Source organism: Mustela lutreola, chromosome 13 (assembly GCF_030435805.1).
Source record: "Mustela lutreola isolate mMusLut2 chromosome 13, mMusLut2.pri, whole genome shotgun sequence".
In the NCBI taxonomy this organism is placed as follows: domain Eukaryota; kingdom Metazoa; phylum Chordata; class Mammalia; order Carnivora; family Mustelidae; genus Mustela; species Mustela lutreola.
In genome coordinates, this window is record NC_081302.1 from 84793543 (window position 1) to 84816228 (window position 22686).

Genomic DNA, 22686 nt, shown 5'->3' on the forward strand with positions numbered 1-22686 from the left:
GAGACTCACTCCACCTTGCTTGATGCCCTGAATAATCTCTTCTTGAGCTAATACATTTTAAGGGAGTGTAGATTCTCCTCGAGATCTAACCCATCTCATTTTTTCCAGACTGTAATCAAAGTCAGCAGCCCCCAGGGATCAGGTTCAAATGTGACCCAGGTTCAAATCTCTAGAAGAGAGACCTAGTCACTGAGGGGACTGCAAGATGGTGGTGGGAACCTGTACCATTTACAACCTCCCAAGTCTTTCCAGAGAATGTCTCCAACACTCCCATGAGGAGGTCTGCTTGGCCAAGCATCACCAATAATCCTGACTGCCTGTAGGCCAATGTATAGGAAGGTTCCAGGCCAAGGTGCATCCTGCCCCAGCCCCCTAAATGTCACACCATGGTATAAGGAAATCCACACAATCCCTCTTGTGTGCCAGTCGTCCCCTCATACTTGGAATACGCCCTTCATTTTTACTTCTTATCCCCCATCCCCTGCTCACCGTTGAATTAAAAATGAGTCCATGGCCATTTTGCTAAGAGTTAGCTGGGAGAGAGGGAAGAACTGCTTGCTCTGGTGTCAATCTCACTCTCCTTAGGTGACCCAGACTTCCTTTAGTATTTCCTCAAACCTAAGACTTACCGGGTGTGAGGCACATTGTTACTCTATGGGCCACTAACAGGGAAAACATTGCCAACTGTAATTGTAAGATGCCAGCAATTGTAAGATACATCCTGATCCAGAGTGTTAAAATGAAAGAAAAGAAATATGCCTTAGAATGAGTGAAAAATAGTAAATCAAGCTCCTTGGACCTGGCTCCTCTCCTCAGAATTCTTTGTTTTGTTTTAAAGTTGTATTTATTTAAATAATCTCTATGCCCAATGTGAAGCTCAAAATCACAACCCTGAGATCAAGAGTTGCACGCTCCACTCACTGAGCCAGTCAGGCACCCCCAGATTTCCCTGTTTCAAAGGAAGTTCCCTCTCTCTCATACATATCATCCAGCACATTTTTCTGGGTCAGAAGACATGCCCAGACATAGCAGATTTCAGCTTCTACCAACCGGGAGCCCTGATTTTAAAGGATTTTTTAAAGATACGAGAAAACGTTTATGGTCATGACAAGCTGGGAAAGTCTATAATGTAGTATGCAAAATATATTATCAATAGCGTAAGAAAATGCATAAAGAAAACTGGAGACAAGTATTCTAAGAAAATACTTAAAGCATATTGACAAAAGGCTAATATCTTAACTATGTGAAGAACTCATAAAAAAAAGACAAAAATTCTGATAGAAAAAAAACCAAAAATTAGGTTTATCAATAAACATTAATGAACATTTATTGAGTTTCAGGCTCTGTACAGGCTGAGTGTTCAATAAACCAGAAAAAAAAAAAAAAGTCTGTTCCAGTCACTTTTATGGTCTTTTGAAGGAAGAAATGGTAACAAACAAGTGAATATATGGGCAGACCTCCGAGATATTACAGGTTCAATTCCAGACCACTATAATAAAGCACATATCAGTTGAGTCAAAAATTCTTTTGGCTTCCCAGTGCATATAAAAGTTATGTTTAGGGTGCCTGGGTGGCTCAGTGGGTTAAGCCGCTGCCTTCAGCTCAGGTCATGATCTCAGGGTCCTGGGATTGAGTCCCGCATCGGACTCTCTGCTCAGCAGGGAGCCTGCTTCCTCCTCTCTCTCTCTCTGCCTGCCTCTCTGCCTACTTGTGATCTCTCTCTGTCAAATAAATAAATAAAATCTTTAAAAAAAAGTTATGTTTATATTATATTATAGTCTGTTAAGTGTGCAATAGCATTATGTCTAAAAAAATTACATATTTATCTTAATTTTAAAATACTGTATTGATAAGGAATGCTAAGCATCACCTGAGAGTTTTCAGTAAGTCCTGATTTTTTTGCAGTGGAGGGTCCTGCTTCCATGTTGATGGCTGCTGACTGACTGGGGTGGGGTTTGCTGAAGGCTGGGGTGGCTGCGGCAGTTTCTTGAGGTAAGAGAACCATGAGGTTTGCCACACTGATAGAATCTTCCTTTCGTGAACTATTTCTCTGTACCGTGCGATGCTGTTTGATAGTAGTTCACCCTTAGTAAAACTTCTTTCAAAATTGGAGTCCGTCCTCTCGAACCCTGCTGCTGCTTTCTCACTAAGTTGATGTAAGATTCTAAATCCTTTGTGGTCATTTCAATAGTCTTCACGGCATCTCCATCGGGAGCAGTTTCCAGCTCAAAAATCCACTTTCCTGGCTCATCCACGAGTAGCAGCTCCTCGTCCGTCCAAGTCTGACCATGAGACGGCAGCCGTGCGGGCCCATCTTCCCGCCCCACTTCTAACTCCAGTTCTCTTGCTGTTTCCACCACCTCTCCAGTGATGCCCTGATGCCCTGCCTCCACAGATGCCCTGAACCCTTCCAAGTCCTCCCGGATGGTGGGAACCAACCTCTCCCAAACTCCTGTTAACATGAATCATTAGCCACCCAAGAAATGAATAAATTTTTAGATAAACAAGCAAAACAAAGCTCACTGAGTAAACTGAGACTCTACTTGAGATTTAGCTCAATTGTTTGTCATTTGTGTTAATAGTCACCTCACACTTGAGAGATACCTGTGTATTGGAGGGAAGAATAGTATCAGAGCACATGGCAGAGGCAAAGTTAGAAAAGAGAACCTATTGGGGTGCCTGGGCGGCTCAGTCTGTTAAGCATCTGCCTTCGGCTCAGGTCATGATCCCAGGGTCCTGGGATGGAGTCTCACATCAGGGTCCTTGCTCAGCAGGGAGCCGGCTTCTCCCTTTTCCCCTCCCCCTCCTCGTGCTTTCTCCCTCTCTCTCTCACATAAGTAAATAAAAATCTTTTAACAAATTAAAAGAAAGAAAAGAGAACCTATTGCCTATGTTTGCAGGTACCAGCTGATGCCTCCATCTGAAGGACACTTCATTCCCCCTTCCTCCTGCACCCACAGAATCTTAAGTCACAGAGGCTCTGGTTAGCCTCTCCAAGCCCCAAGTCTTTACTCTTCTAATCTTACAAATTCTATTTTAATTATTTGTTACCACTTCTATCTTTCCAACTCGGTAACACAGAGTTGACTCACATTTATCCAGTGTTATTTCTCTTCTTTCTTCTTCCAAGACAGTAGGTCTGTATTTTTCCCTTGTGTCCCAGGGCCCAGCTTGCACCTGAGTTCTAACATTCAATAAACGCTGGTTGAAGTTATGTGTGTATGAATGAGTGAGTGAGGACAAATTGGCCCTGTCTAATACATTTAAGAACATATGGGAAAATAAATATAAAGCAAAGGTGGTTATTGTAGATGCATTTTGTACTAGGAGCAAAGTAGAAAATCCCCTGAATTTGGTCTACATTCCAAATTTCACGTACACATGACCTGTCATTGCTAAGTCCAGGATGTCATCAGAACCTTAGAAATAGAATGACCTCCAATGGGAATCTTCAGAGGGTTCCACTCTAGGTTTGGATTTTCTATAAAAGATATGCTACTGTTTAAAAGGGTAGTTCAAGGGGCGCCTGGGTGGCTAAGTGGGTTAAGGCCTCTGCCTTCGGCTCAGGTCATGATCCCAGGACCCTGGGATTGAGCCCTGCATGGTGGGGGGAGGGGGGGTCTCTGCTCAGCGGGGAACCTGCTTCCCTTCCTCTCTCTGCCTGCCTCTCTGTCTACTTGTGATCTGTCTGTCAAACAAATAAATAAAATCTTTTTTAAAAAAAGAAAAGGTAATTTAAAGGGACAAGCAGTAATTACAGATATTCAGTAACATTTGACTCTGTCTTGACCTCAGTCCAGATTCACTCCAGTGGCCTGCCATGGAGTTAAGGCAAGGCTGGAATTCCCTCGCTAAAAATATGGGGAGGGCTCAGCCCTGAGGAGCAGCTGCCAGGTGCAGGGGCTCTGCTTCCCAACAGGAAGTTCAGCCAATAATCTCTATTCCTAGAGTAGGTGGTGGTCCCAGCAGGTCAGGGCTGAGTTTAGTGACATGGCAGTGACAGGAAATGCCAAATGTGGCATTTTTCAGATCTTTAGCCTGTGAATAAATATGATGCTCATTTCCCATACTCTGTCCTCCAAATCTAGGTAATGCAAACATGAGATTCCCAGGCATTTTAATTTTGCTCCCATTCTTCCTTCTTTCAACATTATTTGCATTGACTTAAATAAACTTGAACAAATATATCTGTTTATGATCCTTATATCAAGATCATGATATTCACTACGTGGGAATGAAAAGAAATTCAGCAATGAGTGAAGTGGAAAAAAGAAAACAGTGACGACGGTTAAATAGCACCATGATTTCTGCTTTTGCTGTGAACATCAGGTCCTTCTCACCTTCACTCCTTCTCCCCCACACACAAGGACACACATGGAAGCCTTGGGTGTGGCATCTGGCGGCTCATTCAGGAGGCATCACTTCATCACTACCAATCGTGTAAATCTGGCCAATTACCCGCCCTCTTCAAAACTAATCTTTCCCACCCTTATACTGGGATAATAAAACTCTCAAGATTATTGAGAAGAAGAAAAGGAGCAACATGGTTCAACAGGAGCTGTCACAGAGCATGTCTTCACTCAGGGGCTCTAAGCTCCAGCACTCAACCCTGCCACATCCTGAAAGAGAAGACCCAAGGTGCACTTCCTGTTTGGAACCCCTGCACAGTTCCATCTTGGCTGCCAGATGTTCGTTGTCATTTTCATCTCGCCTCAGGTTCTGAATGTGATGCTTCAACTCTGTCCCAGCCTTGTGAGATTGTCAAGAGGACTAAATTTAATGACTTGATATTGGTAAAGCACGTACAACAGTGTCTGCCACTTAGTGAGTGCTTGTAAGTGATACGTGTTTGGCATGAAGGTCGTGGGGGTCCAGTTTTGGGAGCATGGTTTTGACTTTTTATCAGCTTTAATAACATGTTGTTGAATAGAAAGATCCACTGTCTTGTACGATGTCAGTCTGTCAAAATGGCAGGATTTGGGTGTTTTGGGATAATTAATTGCAGAGTCAAAGCTCTGCAGAGATAACATAAAATTGCTCACATGGCACAAATCCAGCTCTGCACCCCTCCTCTGATCTCTGTGCTCCTGGTAATTGTCCTGAAATAGTACAGTGACTGTGATGGTTTTCCTGCAGGGGGCGGTAAGGGATCTGGAGGAAAGCTCCCTTTCCTCCTATTGCGTAAAGGTGATTGACCAGCGAGGAGCCTTGGCTGTTGGGGCAGAAGCTTCAGGAACTATGGAGGGGCTTCGGGACGCAGTGTGCCAGCTTCCCAGGCTGTTGGATGTGAGCGCACCCCTGTGCTTGACCACCTGCTGGGGATGGCCCTGGCTGTTGTGGCCAGCCACTCACATCTCTGCAGCCCGCCCATCACAGACCATGTCTTGCTGCTTACTTTGGATAAATCAGGAAGTTTACAAGTATTTTAGACTCTCACGTGATTTGTCACTCTGAGTACACACAGACAAGCCCATTATGGCTGTTAGCATACCCAAGTGTAATCTGAGGTCTGGTTGGTCTCACATACTTGGGCCTTATTACTTTTGTCAGCTTTCTCCTACAAGGACCCTTTCTTCAGGAAACGGGTTAAAATGTATCCTCATTCTGTACCTTTATAGGTCTGTAAGTGACTAGATCTGGGGTCTTTTACTGGTTTGCTTTTTGTAACATGCAACCAGAAGGAGTCATGCCTGAACACTACATTTCTTTATGTTCTAAATCAAATTTGACCCATCACATTTTATAATTTCTAAATCATATTAAAGCATCACATTTCTTTATTTTCTAGTTAAAAATATATCTTGAGAAATGTCCAGGATTGTAGTCAGAGAGAAATTTAGAGACTTGCTTGTGTTTGTTAGTAAACATTTTGCTATGCTTACCAAATTAGCAACAAAAGGAAGATTTCTTTTCTTTTTTTTTTTTTTAAAGATTTTATTTATGTATTTGACAGAGAGAGACAGCAAGAGAGGGAACACAAACAGGAGGAGTGGGAAGAAGCAAGCCTCCAGCTAAGCAGGGACCCCAATGAGGGACTACTAAAACCCTGGGATCAGGGCCCAAGCCAAAAGCATACGCTTGATGGCTGAGCCACCCAGGCACCCCTAGACTTCAATTAAAAAAAAAAAAAAGAGTGAATTCATTGCTGGCAATGAATGCCTAAACAATCTATGTATTCTGATTGAAGACTTTAGTCCATTTATATAACATTTTTTGATAGGTATGTATTTCTTGCCGTTCTGTTCATTGTTTTCTGACTGTTTTTGTAGTTCCTCTCTGGTCTTCTTTTGCTTCCTTACTTTGTGGCTCAATGACTTTTTTTCTTTCTTTTTTTTTTTTTTTTAAAGATTTTATTTATTTATTTAATAGAGAGAGCACAAGCAGGCAGAGCGGCAGGCAGAGGGAGAGAAAGAATCAGACTCCCCAGTGAGCAGACATGGGGCTCAATCCCAGGACTCTGGGATTATGATCTGAGCCAAAGTCAGCCATTTAACCAACTGAGACACCCAGGTGTCCCTCAATGACTTTCTTTAGTGGTGTGTTTAGATTCCTTTCTCTTTATCTTTTGTGTGTTTACTATATGTTTTTACCTTGTGGTTATCATGAGGCTTATGTAAGAACTTATATTTATAATAATTTAAGTTGGTAACAACTTAATTTTGATCATATTCTAAAGCTCAAAATTTTTTTGTTAAATAAATAATAATATATTCACATAACAAAATTTTATATATTCTCACTCATTTTTGTTAAAAATCCATAATGCTAATGGAAAAGAAGAAGAATACATCCAAAATTGAAAATAAATTCTTCTTTGCCTTGTGGGATTATGTCTAACCAATGTTTAGTTTCCTCTCTGGCTCTTTTATATTTTCTAATTTTTCCACAATGAAAATTTACCACTGTATAATCAAAATCTAATTTTTCAAATGTAGGGCACCTGGGTGGCTCAGTCAGTTGAGTGGCTGAGTCTTGGTTAAGCTCAGGTGGTGATCTCAGGGTCATAAGAGATCATGGGTCATAACCCCATGTTATGTTCCACACTCAGTGTGGAGTCTGCTTCAGATTCTCTCTCCCTCTCCCTCTACCCCTCCCCGTTGTGTTCTCTCTCTCAAATAAATAAATAAATCTTAAGAAAAAAATTTTAATGCACTCCTATTCAGAAGTAAATCAACTTTTCATCTAAGATTCTGAGAGTCATTATGTTGAGCCCTGTATTCACGCCCTCTGCTCCTTAGTTGTCCAGCCAAGTCAAAATCTCTCAAATTCAGTTTATCTTCTGAAATATGAGAATATCAACTGTTGTTCTTGATATAGAAGTGTGATGAGGCACAAGTGACAATGTCCACACACAAATATCTGACATACAGTAGGACATTCTGAAGGATTATTACTAGCAGCTCCTTTCTAGGATATTGGTGAACATTACAGAGTTTGTTCCCTTCTTGGCAAAGGCATTGGCATATCCATGTTTCATTCCTAAGGGGTGATTCATGATGGAAACATTAGGCACTTTAGAATATGGATTACACAGAGCTGGAAGTCTGCTTGATAAGGGTTCCTTTGGAGTAATTCCCATGTAGAAAGCTGAGTTTGAGAAATAGGGTCTTTCTAGCAGCTCAGCTCCGTCCATGCCACCTCTGCCAGGTGCTTTCAAGATAAACACATTTCCTTATGGACTGCCAGAGTATCAGGGTGTCTGGTTGCTCAGTTGGTTAAGTGTCTGTCTTCTACTTAGGTTGTGATCTCAGAGTCCCTGCGTTAAGCCACATCTTGGGTTCCCTGCTCAGTGGGGAATCTGCTTTTCCCTCTGCCTTTGTTTGTGCTGTCACTCACTCACTCTCTCAAATAAATAAATAAAATCTCTAAATGGTCTCTCTGGAGGTTAAGAAGGCTGGACCATTTATTCGAGATTTTCCTGCCACAGTAGTTGAGGGTTTGGCCTTGGGTGTTAACATCTGACACCGTTCTCCTCGGTACCAGAGGAAACCCTTGGGCAGTAAAGGGAGATGCAGGTAGAAACTGTAGGTGAGTCCAGGTGGACTGAGGGGGATACATGGTGTGGCATCAAGAGTCACTGCAGTAGCCTTGTCCCAGAGTAGGCAATTCTGGGGTACAAGAAGTTGGTGACTATCCAGATATGCTATATTACAAAAGTTGAGATGACAAATGGAAGGAACCTAGATACCTGAGTCACCAGATGGAGGAGAGCTTTTGCCAATCTGACACTTGGAAGCTGTCACGAGTCAGAACCTTTGGGGCTTTCCAAGTGGTCAATTTGGACATACTGTGGAGACACAAGGAAGCTTCATTACAATACTTCATGACCTTTTCCTAGGAAGCTCACCATAACATAACCAATTGGATCATGGGTCTATTATAAAAGGAGATAACTCGGGAACAGCCAGATGGAAGAGATGCATGGGGCAAGGTATGGGAAGAGGTCTCCAAGCTTCCATGCCATCTCAAAGGGGACCATTTTCCACAAATATCCCTAAAGCTCAAAATTTTTACTCTATTTCTCCCCACGTTTTCTGTTTTTAATGTCAGATTTTACCTCTTTTTCTCTTGTATCCTGTAACTAGTTATTATAATCATACTTATTTTTACTACTTCATTTTTTGACTTTCATCCTAGCTTTATATGTGGTTAGTACGCTACTTTATATATATTTACCTGTTCAGTGAGACTTATTCTCTTCTCTGCTCTTGTTACTATCATATTTTCTTTTCAGCTTAAAGAATTCTCTTTAACATTTCTTGTAAGCCTGATTTAGTCCTTTACCTTTTGCTTGTCTGTAAAATTATTTATCTCTCCTTCAATTCTAAATGATGTTTGCCAGGTAGGCTAGGTTGGAAGTTTTTTTGGTTGGAAGTGTTTTCTTTCAGCACTTTGACTGTATCATGCCAATCCCCTCTGCCTTCATGGTTTCTGCTAGAAAATTTGCTGATAGTTTTATTGGAGTTCCTTTGTATGTTAACAATTTATTTTTTTCTTTTGCTGCTTTTAGGATTCTTTTTCTTTAATTTTTGACATTTTGACATTTTAACTATAATGTGTCTTGGTGTGGATTTTCTTGTTGGAATTCTTTAGACTTCCTCATTCTGGATGTCTTTTTCCTCCACCAGGTTAGGGAAGTTTTTAGCCACTATTTCTTCAGATAAAATTTCTTCCCACTTTTCTACTTCTCCTTCTGGGAGCACTATAATACAAATTTAGTCTGTTTTATGTTGTCCCATAAGTTCCTTGGGCTATCTTCTTCTTCTTCTTTTTTTTTTTTTTTTTTTCTTTTCCATCCTTTTTCCTATTTGCTGCTCTGATCAGGTGAGTTCCACTGCCTTGTCTTTACATTCACTGATCCTTTCTTCTGCCTCATTTAGTCTGCTGTTGAACCCCTCTACTGTACTTTTCATTTTGGTTATTGTGTTCTTCAACTCTGTGACCTCTCTTTGGCACTTTCTTATATTTTATCTCTTTGTTGAAGTCCTCACTCTGTTCATCTATTCTTCTCCCCATTTTGGTGAGCATCTTTATAACCATGACTCTGAAGTCTTTATCAGATAAATTATCTCTGTTTCATTAAGGTGTTTTTATTTTTTCCTTAAGTTTTCTCTCCCCCCCCCCCTTAGCACATATTCCTCTATTTTTTTTCATTTTGCTTGACTCTCTGTATTGATTTCTATGGTATTGCGATTTCTGTCCCAATCATGAAGGAGTGCCCTTGTGCAGGAGATATACCTTGTGTTCAACCCTCCCCCAGGTCTGTCTTGTCTCTCAAACCTTTGTTTTTGTCCAAGCGGTCTATTATATTTTTAGTAGTTCCATGTAGTTACATATGTACACAGACTTGTCAATTTCCCAAAGGGGAAGATCTTAGCACCTAGACTGAGGCTGATTGGAAGCAAGACCCTTAGTCATCAGCTTTTAAATGTGTACAAATATATACAGTCTTGAAGTTATAACAATCATTAGCCCCACTGGCCACCAGAGCCAGGAGATATATAGGTGTCCTCTGGGTTGCAATTACAAAATTGGGGCCCTTGGGTGAGTGTATAACCTCTTTTTTGGGAGATACCAGAAGAGAAAGGCAGAAGAAAAGTGCCAAGATGGTGTCTATAGCCTATATTCCTTGAGAACAGGTCTGTAGGCCATTAGACACCTGCTAAGTCTGAAACCTGCTCCTCAGGCTTTTCTGTTTTTGTTTTTATTTATTTACTTATTTGGTTAATAGTGACCATCTGAATAGATGTGAAGTGATAGCTTACTGTGGTTTTGGTTTGCATTTCCCTAATGATTAGCTATGTTGAGCATCTCTTAATATGCTTTTTGGCCAGGCATCTGGTTTTAAACTATTATAGAGTGTCAAATTATAGCTGCTTTCAGCCAATCTGCATGTCATTTATAAAACTACATAACAAAGACATCCCCAAAACAAACAATCTGAAGACCAAAGAGCTTTTTAAGGTGACTCAGAAGTTAAGCACATGTCACTTCAGTTGGGTTCTGTTAGGTTGGAGATCTTCATTGTGTACCCAAAGCACACAGCACTTCTAGCTCAGTCAATGTTTAAGTAAGCAGATGAATACCATACTCACTTGGGAGGTTATAAAGACCTCTTAAAAGAGAAGAGATGTTTTTAATACATACAGTAAACTGTAGGTCTACTTGGCCTATATGGTTTCACCTGTGCATTCTTTCATCCATTTAAGGAAGAAATAAGGTCAACTCTAGATGAATTTTCCAGCAAATAGAACACTTCCCAATTCATATTATGAAGCTGTCATTGTTCTGAAACCAAAGCCAGACTATGTATATAAATACACATTTTATGTATATGTATTTATTTCTATGTATACATTTTATGCACATATATCCATAAAATTCTATAAGCATCCTCCTTCTCCTTTTTACACTTCTTAGTTATCCATTACAAGTGAAGGGGAGAAAATGGTCTTTTAATGCATTTCACATCTTTTACCTTGATGGTTGGAGGTACCAAGGATGGAAGCATAGCGTTGGTAATGTAGGCTGCTCCTGGGTGTGACCCATACAAATTACACCCCATGCTCAGAAACTTGGCCTTTCGAACTGGCTGGCTACCTTCTGAAAAAAGAAAAAATTCTGTAAGCCAAAATGAATTGAAAGATTGACCTGCCTTAAAGGAGACCTATTAAGGATAAAAATATACCATTGGAGGTTCTTCTGATAAACAAAGTAAACAAAACCATGGGATAGATCCATTAGAAGGTATTTTTGTGAGACACTCAGACTCTGAGAATTGATACTTGAATGAGTTAGAAGGGCAGGGAAAGATTAGAGGGTTAGTTTCCAATTGAGCAGGGGTTTGTTTACACAACTCTCTGAAGTCAGAGCCAACATATCTACCAGTATTGACTGTGTGTAATGTTCCTTTGGATTTGAGAGATGAGCTGCACTGTCACTAAAAGTGGGTTTTTCTGTACAGAGTGGGGTAGTGATCTCATCTTTGAGTCCCACACAAGCCCAGTAGGTAACCTTCCAGGCAAGAGTGGGATTCCATTAGTGGATGCTTTCCATCAGTGCATCAGGAGGAATGAAAGGGCTGTCCCTAGATGTGGAGTTTCCTAGGGATCACATTATAGTTCTTCATCTGTTTTCCCACTGTGATGTTAGCTATTCGATGGTAGGGGCATTGTTTTATTCAACTTTGTACTTCTTCATACCTGATCCATTTGCCAGGCATCCAGTTTGTGCCCAGTAAATAGAGTATACCTAGTTGGGGCCCTTAAGAAAACTCTTATTCCCCGAGGCTTTCTTCGCAGGAGGGACATACCCTGAGTGGGTATCTGTGAGTATCTGTGCTTTTCTCCTGAGCTCCCTGAAGCCCATTCACCATTCATTGCTTAATAATTATTTGTCTTTTGAATTTAACAGGGAGGCCCAAACTTGAGCAGTTTTCCACAGTGGCTCCCCCAATGTGGCTCAGCAAACCCGTAGACACTTAGAAGGGTGGTCCCCATTTGACTGATTCTGGCCTCCAAGCCAGTTCTCAGCATTAGATTCTTCCTTCTGTTTCCTGGTTTCCCTGAGCTCTCAATGGGGAACTCACCCCCTAGACTGTTTAGCAAAAGTCCAGGCTTTCAGCTGGGGGTCCAGGACTTTGGGAACTGAGAGATTAAAATTATTCAAGGGTACCATATCAGCAGAGAGCAGGGACCTCTATTCAACATGTCTAAATTAGTTTATTAATACCTATTGCTTTTTAGTACACAGGTTCGATTGCTCTAATGAAAAGATTTGGAAAAACAAAGCCCTGAATAATACAGAAGTTCCTTTCTTTTTCATATAATAATCCAGGTATAGTGGTCCAGGCTTGTGGGACAGCTCTGTCATCCTATCTTTGGTGAAGGTTCTGGGTGTTGATGTTTTCCTACTAAAGAAAAGAAGAAAAGAGATAGGGGAAGTCCTCCTCTGGTTTTTTTTTTTTTAAAGCTACTGTACATGACCCTCCCAGTCACAGTCCAGTGTGAGAATCTAACACAGAGCCACAGTGAGTCATGGGCAAGTCTCGGGCCGCGCCCAGACCCTTGCTAAGACCCACCCTCCAGAGCCCGACTACCCCGACCTCTTCCCTCACACCAAGGAGCCTCCTACCACCGTGAGACGAAATGTTCGCACTTGCCCCTAAAGGTGACATTTTGCCTTTTGTCTCTGTATTATTGGATTTGTTCTCTCTGCTGGAAAACTCTCCCTTTCCCTCCAAAGACAACCCTTACTCATCCCTTTAGGTGGGAAGCTGCTGAAGTACCAAATCCAAGAGATTTGGAGCCAGCACTGTACAAGGTGCTCCTTATATTCTGAAAAGCACTGTGCGTCTCCAGCACTGCTCATGCCACAGCCCTGGGAGACAACATGCCTCACCCCTACATCTGACCCGTCACCAAGCTTAATCTATGTCCCAAAGAGCTCTCAAATCCCAGCTGGTTTCTCTCCAACTCCACTGCCACTGTTGGAGCCTCCAAACCAGGTTGTGTTTGAGAGTGAAAGGCACCCCAACAGATGGCAAGAGATGACAATAGTCACAAACTTGGGTAGGTTTTAGGCAAATCAGGGCCTGGGTAATAAGGCTCCAGGGTTACTCTAGTTTCTAGCCTGGTTTGGGTCTCTGGCCCTCCTGCCTGTTCTGCCTGTTTCCAGGTTGGACCCCTACGTTCCATTCTCCACACAACAGCCCAAGTATGCTGTTTTTTTTTTTTTTTTTTTTTAAGATTTTATTTATTTATTTGACAGAGAGAGATTACAAGTAGGCAGAGAGAGAAAGGAGGAAGCAGGCTCCCTGCTGAGCAGAGAGCCCGATGCGGGACTCGATCCCAGGACCCTGAGATCAAGACCTGAGCCGAAGGCAGCGGCTCAACCCACTGAGCCACCCAGGCGCCCGCTGTGTTGTTTTTTTTTTTTTAATAAACATTTTATTTATTTGAGAGAGAGAGAGAGATAAAGAGAGAGAGAGAGAGATCACAAGCAGGGGGAAGGGGTAGAGGGAAATGCAGGGAACTTAATGGGAAACCCGATCCCAGGACCCCGGGGGTCATAACACGAGCTAGAGGCAGGTGCTTAACTGACTGAACTACCCAGGCATCCCCAAGTGCTCTGTTTAATACACAGAACTAATGATAGCACTCCCTGCTACAAACCATTTGGTGCCTCTTAGTCATCTTAAACTCTCAGTGACATTATTATTATCGTATCCTAAATAATTGATTGGTTTGGGGGTTTTAGTTTAAATTATGTGAGGTTCTTGCTTTAACAATAACTCATGGTGCTGTCTGTTCCCCACATTTTATAATTACTTTATATCTTACAGTTTTCATTAGAAAATTAGCTATAGATTTAGTTAATTAATAAAGCAGGGAACTTCAAAAAAATAGATGATAAAAATAGATAGATTATCTCCCAATGGCTCCCCAGTGTCTTCAGGACAAAATACAAATTGATTAATGTGGTCTAGGTTCTTGGAAACTGGTTCCTTCTACCTACCAGTCATAACTCGCCTCTCTAGCCAGGCTCCTAAATATTCTATCTCCTATCTCTGAGCCTTTGCACAATGTTCACTCAGCTTGAAGACCATCCTACACACCTTGTACCCAGCAGGTTTCTATTCCCTTTTAAAGTCTCAGTTGTAGAGGCACCTGGGTGGCTCAGTTGTTAGGCGCTGCCTTTGGCTCAGGTCATGGTCCCGGGGTCCCGGAATCGAGTCCCGCGTCGGACTTCTTGCTGGGTGGGGAGCCTGCTTCTCCCTCTGCCACTCCCCCTGCTTGTGTGCCTCTCTCACTTTCTCTTTCTCTCTGTCAAATGGATAAATACAATCTTTGAAAAAAAAATAAAGTCTTCCATTTACTCTAGGAAACTGTACATTCCAATATATTACGTTACATTCCCATGTAACAATTATCCAGCTATTTTGTGTCATCCATGGATGTCTGCAAGTTCTGTGAAGGGAAGGCCTGTGTAAGTCTTGTTCACTGTTCTATTCCTAGCCCTTAGCACAGATGGCCCTGGTCCCACGTGGTCATTGGTCAAGTGTCCGTGTTTTTGGAGTCCTCCTTGTCGCTGTGTTAAGGCTCTTCTCTCAGCCACCTCCACATTCCTTTCATGTGCTGTGATGTGCCGGATGACATGAGGCTATCCTCAGGCCATCTGCTCAGGAGCCTCACCCATCCAGGCTCTCGTGACTCAAGAGGCCTGGGGCTTGGGGCTCTACAAAGAGCCTTATGGCTTCCCTGGGCTGTGGCATCCCCTCAGTGTTTTCCAGGGCTACTATTAGCTTTCATCCAGGCTGAACGAGGCTGCTTTTCAGAGACACCATCAAAGTGTGTCTCCATGATTCTTATCTTCATCTCTCTGAAGTTCATCCTCACCCAGTGACCTTTAATCTCCTCTTGGGTAGAACAACTTGCTTTTACATCACCATCAAATTTTCCTGAATCATTTATTTATGGCATAAACTTTGAAAGTTTGGCGCTCATACTAGGTTTTGGTAACTCAGAAAGAATTTTCTTTCAAAGCTTCTGTCTCTGTCATGAGCATCAAAAGTCCATTTTGGTGATTCATTTCTTTATGAAATTAACTGATGACTCAGTACGTTCAACTCTTTTGAGTTGCGGCCCTCTCAAAGGCAGTAAGCATATCTCATGGTCTGGATTTAATGATGGAAGGGAATGTGGGATAAAAAGGAACTAATGAGAATGAGTTTATATGTCAAAATACTATCTCTATACAGACAGAACAAATGCACAGACACTTTACAATGACATGAGGTCGCATGCACAGGAATCCCATTTCCAGGGATTTATCCTACAGAAATACTTACAACACAAAGTAAAAATGAATGCATAAAGATGTTTTACAGTGTTTTGTTGTTGTTGTTTTTAGAGACAGAGAGAGGGGGAACAGGTAGAGGGAGAGAGAGATAATCTTAAGCAGTCCCCACGCTCGGTGCAGAGCCTGACATGGGGCTTGATCACATTACCCTGAGATCATGACCTGAACTGAAATCAAGAGTCAAATGTTTAACTGACTAAACCACCCAGGCTCACCACAGCATTTTTTATAATACTGAAAAATCATAAAAACCTAAATGTCCATCAATAGGGACTGGTTAAAAGATGATAAATGGTTAAAGAAGAGATGGCACATATATAGATAAGTCTATCTATCTATCTATCTATCTATCTATATATGAATATTACTTAGCCATATAAAAGAATAAAATCTTGCCATTTACAATGACATGGATGAAGCTAGAGAGTATTATGCAAAGAGAAATAAGTCAGTCAGGGAAAGACTGATCATATCATATGATCACATTCATATGTGAAATTTAAGAAACAAAAGAAATGAGAAAAGGAGCAAAAAAGGAGAGACAGAGGCAAACTAAGACACAGACTCTTAACTATAGGGAACAAACTGATGGTTACAAGAGGGGAGAGGGGAGGAGGAGCTAGAGGATGGGAATGAAAGATCAAACTTACCATGATGAAAAAAACAAAATGATAAAAAAAAATTTACAACTACCTTTATGATAAGCTGCTTTCTCATGTACAACATATTGTGAACATCTCCATTTGTAACGGAAGCACAGTATTACATCCCACAGAGACACCAAGACTATCAACTTTTCTGCACTTAGGTTTTCTCTAATTTTTAAAAACATTTTAAAAACAGGGGCCCCTGGGTGGCTCAGCTGGTTAAATGTCTGCCTTCAGCTCAGGTCATGATCTCAGGGTCCTGGGATCGAGACCCACACTGGGCTCTGTGCTCAGCAGGGGATCTGCTTCTCTCTCTCCCTCTGCCCACACTTTCTCTTTGTCTCACTCTGTCAAATAAATAAATAAAATCTTTAAAAAAATTTTTTTAAACAAAGTTGGGTAAGTGTTCTTTTAAATATTTGCATACCTAAATACTGACTTTTAAAAAGTTTTTATCATGAAATGTTCAAATACGCAAACACAGAATAGTACAATGACCGTCCATGTATTAAATCCAAATTCTTCAATTACCATCCAGGAGCAGGTCTTGTTCCATTTATACCCCACCTACTTCCCCTCCCAATTATACTGAAGCAAATCCTAAAAATAATATCATTTCATCCATAAATATTTCAAGTATGTGTCACTAAGAGATAAGATTCTTCTTTTAAAATATAACGGTAATACCAACATTACACCTAAAATCATTTTAAACATTAATTTCCTAATATTATCAAATGAACAGTGTTCAAATTCTTGATTGTCTCACAGAACTGTAATTTTTTTTGTGCAGTTTCTTCTTCAAATTAGGATCCAAAAAAGATCTATATGTCTCTTGGCTGATAAACTTCTTAATTCGTTTTTTAGAGCAGCGTGATTGAGGTATAACTTGTACAACATAAAACTCACCAACTTATTTTTCTTTTAATCCATAAACTTCCCTTCCATTTCTTTTTCTTTTTGCAAATTTTTGGTAAAGAAAGCCGGTAGCGTTTCTCACGGCTGCCCCACGTAATGTCACTTAGCAAGTTTCCCCTTTCCCCTATACTTTCAGAAAATCAGTGGTTAGATTTAGATGTGGGATCAAATTTAAGCTTTACATTTTGGGCAAGAATACTTCACAGGTGGTGGTGTGTACGTTCACACTGTCTGCTTATTTTTTGTTTATTTATCAGCCATTGACACTTCTTAACTAGAGCCCATATAAGGGTCACACAGTGCTAATATTCTACCTTGTTTTCTTCATTTATTAGCTGGAATACTTTGTAAATAGAAGCCTCCGCTTGTCCCTCTCTGGTTACCCAGTACAATAGTTCATACTGGAATGGAAAAATAAATACCCAATTCTTTCTTTTATTTGCTAATCTTGACAATAAAATGTGGGTCCCTAGCTCTGAAGGTGACCAACAACGGTGTTATCATTGCTGTTTTTAGTATCCTTTTGAATTTGTAGATGTAGACAGTTTTAAAGTGTTTCCATCCAATGCTATAAGATTCCTTGTTACTCAAACCATCTTTTGGTCGATGGGAACTTTCACTTCCATAGGGAACTTTTCTGACTTAACTGGAGAAGTCAAGCCAAGTCTTCCTTCTTGTCTCAGGAAGATAATCCAGGTTCATTCACACCCACTCACCCTAGAACCTAATAAATCACAGACCAGGGAAGAAAGGAGGAAACAAATAAAAAGTGAACAAAGGCCCTCAGCTTAACTGGGAAAAGCTCTGGGGCACAAGTCAGACTATCTGGGTTTAAGTGCTGACTCTGTAAATGGCAGAGTATTTCATTTGAGACAACTGGTCAACTCTAATTCTATCCCTTTTAAATTTTTTCTCATTTGTCTATGAGGATAATAATACCAGGAACAATAATAGGAATGACAATGACAATGTTGCTTGTTTCACAAGTGTCTGTGTAAAGGCCTGCTATCACTGTGGCTCCTTCAGCCTGCGCTCCCTATCTGAAGAGCCCCTCCACAAGAGCAGGTGGTGCTTTCTCTCCCTTCATCTGTCTAGCAGTCTCTTTGAAATGCTCTCTCTAAAGGACTCTCAAACCTCCTTTCAAAAATATTAGGGAAACCTGGGTGGCTTAATCGGTTAAACATCTGCTTTCCACGCAGGTCATGATCCTGGGATGGAGTCCTGCATCCTGCTCCCTGCTCAGCAGGGAGTCTGCTTCTCCCTCTGCTGTCCTCCCTGCTTGTGCTCAAATAAATAAATAAAATCTTTTTTTTTTTTTTGAAAAAGTGTGCCTTCCTTTGATTCAGCAATCCTACCTCCTGGAGGGAATAGACAATTGAGATAAGATGTATTTGTGAGAATGGCCATTACAGGGTGATTTACAAAACCTTAAAAATTGGAAAGAATCTAAATATACCAGCAGGTATGGAAATGGTGAAACATCCATTAAATAAAATGGAATACCATACAAAAACTGAAAATAATTTTGGAGGTCTGTATGGACTGACCTGAGAGATATTTGCGATCTATTCCTAAATCTCAACAAATCAAGACACAGAAGCTGGGTGGGGCCGGGTGAGGCACACGGGAAGCCACTGGGTGATGGAAATGTTTAATGTGTTGGCCTGGATAGTGACTAAACAGGTGGACACAGAGGTAAGCCCACACTGAGCGACGTACTCAAAATTTAAGAACTTTACTGTGTGTACGTTTTACTAATAAACAAGAAAAAGTAAAGAAGAAGGAGGAGAAGGAGGAGAGGAAGAAGGAAGGAAAGAAGGAAGGAAGGAAAGGAAAGGAAAGGAAGGCAAGATCGTCAGAAGCAAGGAAGCAGGCACCAAAAAAGTCATACCAGCCCAAACCCAAACCAAATAAACCACATAACATGATCCTGCATATATAGTAGGAACCCAAATTTTTGTTTTTAAAAAAGATAATTAAAATGATATACTTCTAGAAGACGATTTGTGTACCAAATATTAAGGGATAAGGGTGCCCCAGTCTTTTAACCTGTTTATCCAGAGAGTGGGCAGTTCCAGCTCTGTGGGCATCTCTTCTTGTCTGTACTGTCTTCGTAGCACCTCCTGCTGTGTCTCCTGGGGACCCCCTTCACCGCCCAGCTTGTTCTCCTCCAGCAGCCAGGGGGAGCCTTGGTAGCCAGGACCCCTCAGTCCCTTCCTCACGTTCCAGTGACTTCTTGTCACAAAGAGAACAAAATGTGACCTCACCTACCTCAGTGACCTCCCTTCTGTTCTTTCCAGGACAGGAGTTCTCGCTGTTTCTTGAACACGCCAAGGCAATCTTCACCCTTGATGCTTTTCTCTCAAAAATTCACATGGCTCGGGGCACCTGGGTGGCTCAGTCGTTAAGCATCTCCCTTTGGCTCAGGTCATGATCCCAGGATCCTGGGATCGAGCCCTGCATCTGGCTCCCTGCTCTGCGGGAAGCCTGCTTCTCCCTCTCCCACTCCCCATGCTTATGTTCCCTCTCCAGCTCTCTCTCTCTCTCTCTCTGTGTCAAATAAATAAATAAAATCTAAAAAAAAAAAAAAAAACAACAACAACAACAAAAAACCTCACATAGCTCATCCTCTCCTTTCCTTCAAGTTTCCTCCCTCAAATGGCATTTCTCCAGAGAAACCTTTCCTGAACTACCAAGCTAAACTGTTACTGCCATAGCCAGTAATCTATTCCCACTCTTATTTTATTTTTCCGCACAACATCGACCACACCCTGGCTTTTTGCTGCATGTTTATTGATTGACTTCTCTGCTTGTTGCTGGCTCTTGGAGCACAGGTGTTGCCTTACGCCTTGCTCTGGGGTGTAGCCCCTCACCTGACTATCTCCGTGATGATAGGAGCCTTGGTAATGTTCATTTTTCTCCCCTGTACTTTTTCTCATTTTCCGAAATGTTTTACGAAGAGCGTACATTATTGTTACAACAGCAAAAGTTGAACGAAGTTGTATTGGTTTCCTAGACCTGCAAGAACAAAGTATCACTCTCACAGACCATTGTCTTCCGGTTCTAGAGGCTGGAAGCCCAAGGTCAAGACAAGCAAGACTGGTCCTTTCTAAGGACCGTGAGGGAGGATCTGGGCCAGCCTCTCCCCTAGCTTCTGGTGGTTTGCTGGCAGTCTTGGGCGTTCTTTGGCTTGTAGATCCATCACCCCAATCTCCACCTTCATCTTCATGTGGCGTCCTCCTTGGTGCACGTCTGTGTCCAAATCTCCCCTTTTATAGCAATACCAGTCATAGTGGATTTGCTACCCGCATGACCTCATTGTAACTTGATAACATCTGTAAAGGCCCTGTTTCCAGTTAAGGTCACATTCTGAAGTGCCAGAGGTTAGGACTTCATGATATCGTTTTTGGGGGAGAGAGTGCACAATTCAACCTACAGCAGAACTGTTTCCTAAAAATAAGAAAAAACAGATTTCTGAAACTTAAATGTCAGAAATGTGCGGAAACCTGTCTGTGAGGGGAGGATACTTCCCTGGAAACAGGACCTCTTAGATAAATTTTTCTTTCAGGTTAATGATTTCACTAATGTCTAAAGCTGCCTGAGGATCTCTCAATCACAGTATTCTGGCTTGTGCCAACAGAACACATCTTTCTATAAGATGCTATTTCCTTCGCTTTAGTTCTCCACCACTGAAACTTTTCTGCATTAAGGGATTGGCCCTGCTTTCTTGGAGCAAAGGCCTCTTGACTGAGCAGAGAAGAGCCAACCGCCTCTCAGAAGGACCCTCCTCTCTCATGGTGGGGAATCCATCTTAGCCACCACTGTCTCCCGGCTCTGCAGTGAGGAAGGGCTTCCCTTGGAAGTGGGGCTTGACCTCATTCATGCTTCTAGAGTGCCTTTTTTTTTTCTTTAAAGTTTATTTTTGTATTCGTTGGTAAATGAAATGTAACCTCCCTCTGCGCAGAATGGAAGGAATAGTTACTTTTCTTTTTTTTTTAAATCAGAAAACCTAGAATTTTTCTCCCAGTTGTGCCGTGACTGACATAGCTTAGTCACTTTTACACAGTTCTTTCCTTTTCTCTTTATGTTTGTTTTGTCCTGAGGTAATTCCAGTACATCAGCTTCTGTGGCCCTGTGAGGTTCACATGTGCTTTGCCAGTTCCCTTCACTGCGGGAGGATAGTGGGGGTTCCTTTTCCTCTTCTCCCCAGCTCTGTTTGCCATTCACACACCACTGACTTTTCCACATCGCCTGCCAGATGGGGTGTAGGTCCACCTGTGAACATCAAAGCCCCTTTCCCACAATCTTTGATCCTGGCCTACAGGGGAATCCTGCCCAGCAAGTAGGGGGTGACACAAACTAGAGAGGGGGAAGAGAAAGCTAAAATGGGAGTTGATGCTAGAACCTGCTGGTAGGCTTTGCAAAATCAGCCCACCAGGTTTTGTGGGGAGCCCACTGAGAGAAGACGTGGGCTGGGAAAGGCATGGAATGAGACCAGAAGTTGTGGGCTAGCACTGCCCGAATACTTTCCCCTCTCTGGTCCCTTAGGACCCAGCGGCTAGACAACCACAGGGCCTAAATCTTCTGGCAAAGTCCTTTGATCAAACATTTCCTCTGTTTTATTCATTTATTCACTGATAACATATTTTCGGCAGCAGCATTAACAAAACATTAATTGCACCTCTCCTGAGTCAAGTGTACGCTCAGCACTTCACATGAATTATTTCATGTAAGGTTTACAAAAACCTTGTGAAGGAAATAGAGTTGTTCTTCCCACTTTTTTTTTCTTTTTTTCAGATGAGGAGCTTCGGAGGCCTGACGGGGATACAGAGGGCAGTGTCCTGGCAGTGTCCTTCCAGGTCGCTCAGCTGAGGGCGTCTCCTGTTGGCTTCACTTGTGAACGCTTGATGAAGTGTCTCGGTTGGTCACAAAGTGCCCCAAAACCACACAAGCCAGACCCAAATCCAGCCCTACTGTGGTCTTCCCAGTATACTAGGAATTACCCAGTGATATAGCCAGATGGGACCCTTAGCAAAGGAAAGCCTCCCCAATGGAAGGCTGTGTTGGCACTTGCCAGAAGCCAGACAAGCCAAAACGCTTTTAGGGGTGGGGGTGTCTTTAAAAGATGCTTTCACTTTCTAGAAAATATATGTATTGTAAATATAAAATATATAAATGTAAAGATACATTCACATCCTCAGATGTCTCCTTTGAAACTGTCAATCAGTGCACATTGACTCTATCCATCTTCAACAGAAGAAAAGCTTGGGTTGGGTGCAGTTCCATTTATTTATTAAGGCAGCAAGTATTGTTTTATAGTACCTCTTAGGTTTCAGATCTGCTTGGGGCCCTCCGGTCCACCCCTGGGCTTTGATGTCCCATGAACTGGAGGCAATTCCCTGCCCTGCTCGTGTCCCTACAACTTGGAGCAGCGGCACCTTCCTCACCTCCATCAGGTTCAGTGGCATCGAGACACAAGGTGCACCTTGTCAGTGCCCAGTAGGCCAAAACTCCCTGAAGGAGCTCCCAGCCTAGAAGACAACCTGACAGCTAATGTCTTCAATTTTACAGTAATCATACAAGTATATGGAACACAAATAGTATTCATTTATACACCCAATGAGAAAACACGGAATTTTGTAAAAAGCTACCAAATGGAATCTTTTCCTAAGACTTCATTTATATGGTGAAATGACTACTGGTTGGGCTTATCTTTCAAGACTGATCTTTATCAGGTATTGCCTCAAATTGTTCATTATTT

The 22686-nt window shown here is 41.9% G+C and overlaps 1 long non-coding RNA gene across 1 annotated transcript; it reads right to left on the reverse strand.

Annotated features, from left to right (window-relative positions):
* Nucleotides 1–8194: 8194 nt before the first annotated feature.
* LOC131813502 (uncharacterized) lies at nt 8195–19125 on the reverse strand. The gene is made up of 3 exons (XR_009346850.1): nt 18975–19125; nt 10979–11103; nt 8195–8287 (listed from the first exon to the last, which is right to left on the reverse strand). It is a non-coding gene; the product is annotated as an uncharacterized LOC131813502 (long non-coding RNA).
* Nucleotides 19126–22686: the final 3561 nt, after the last annotated feature.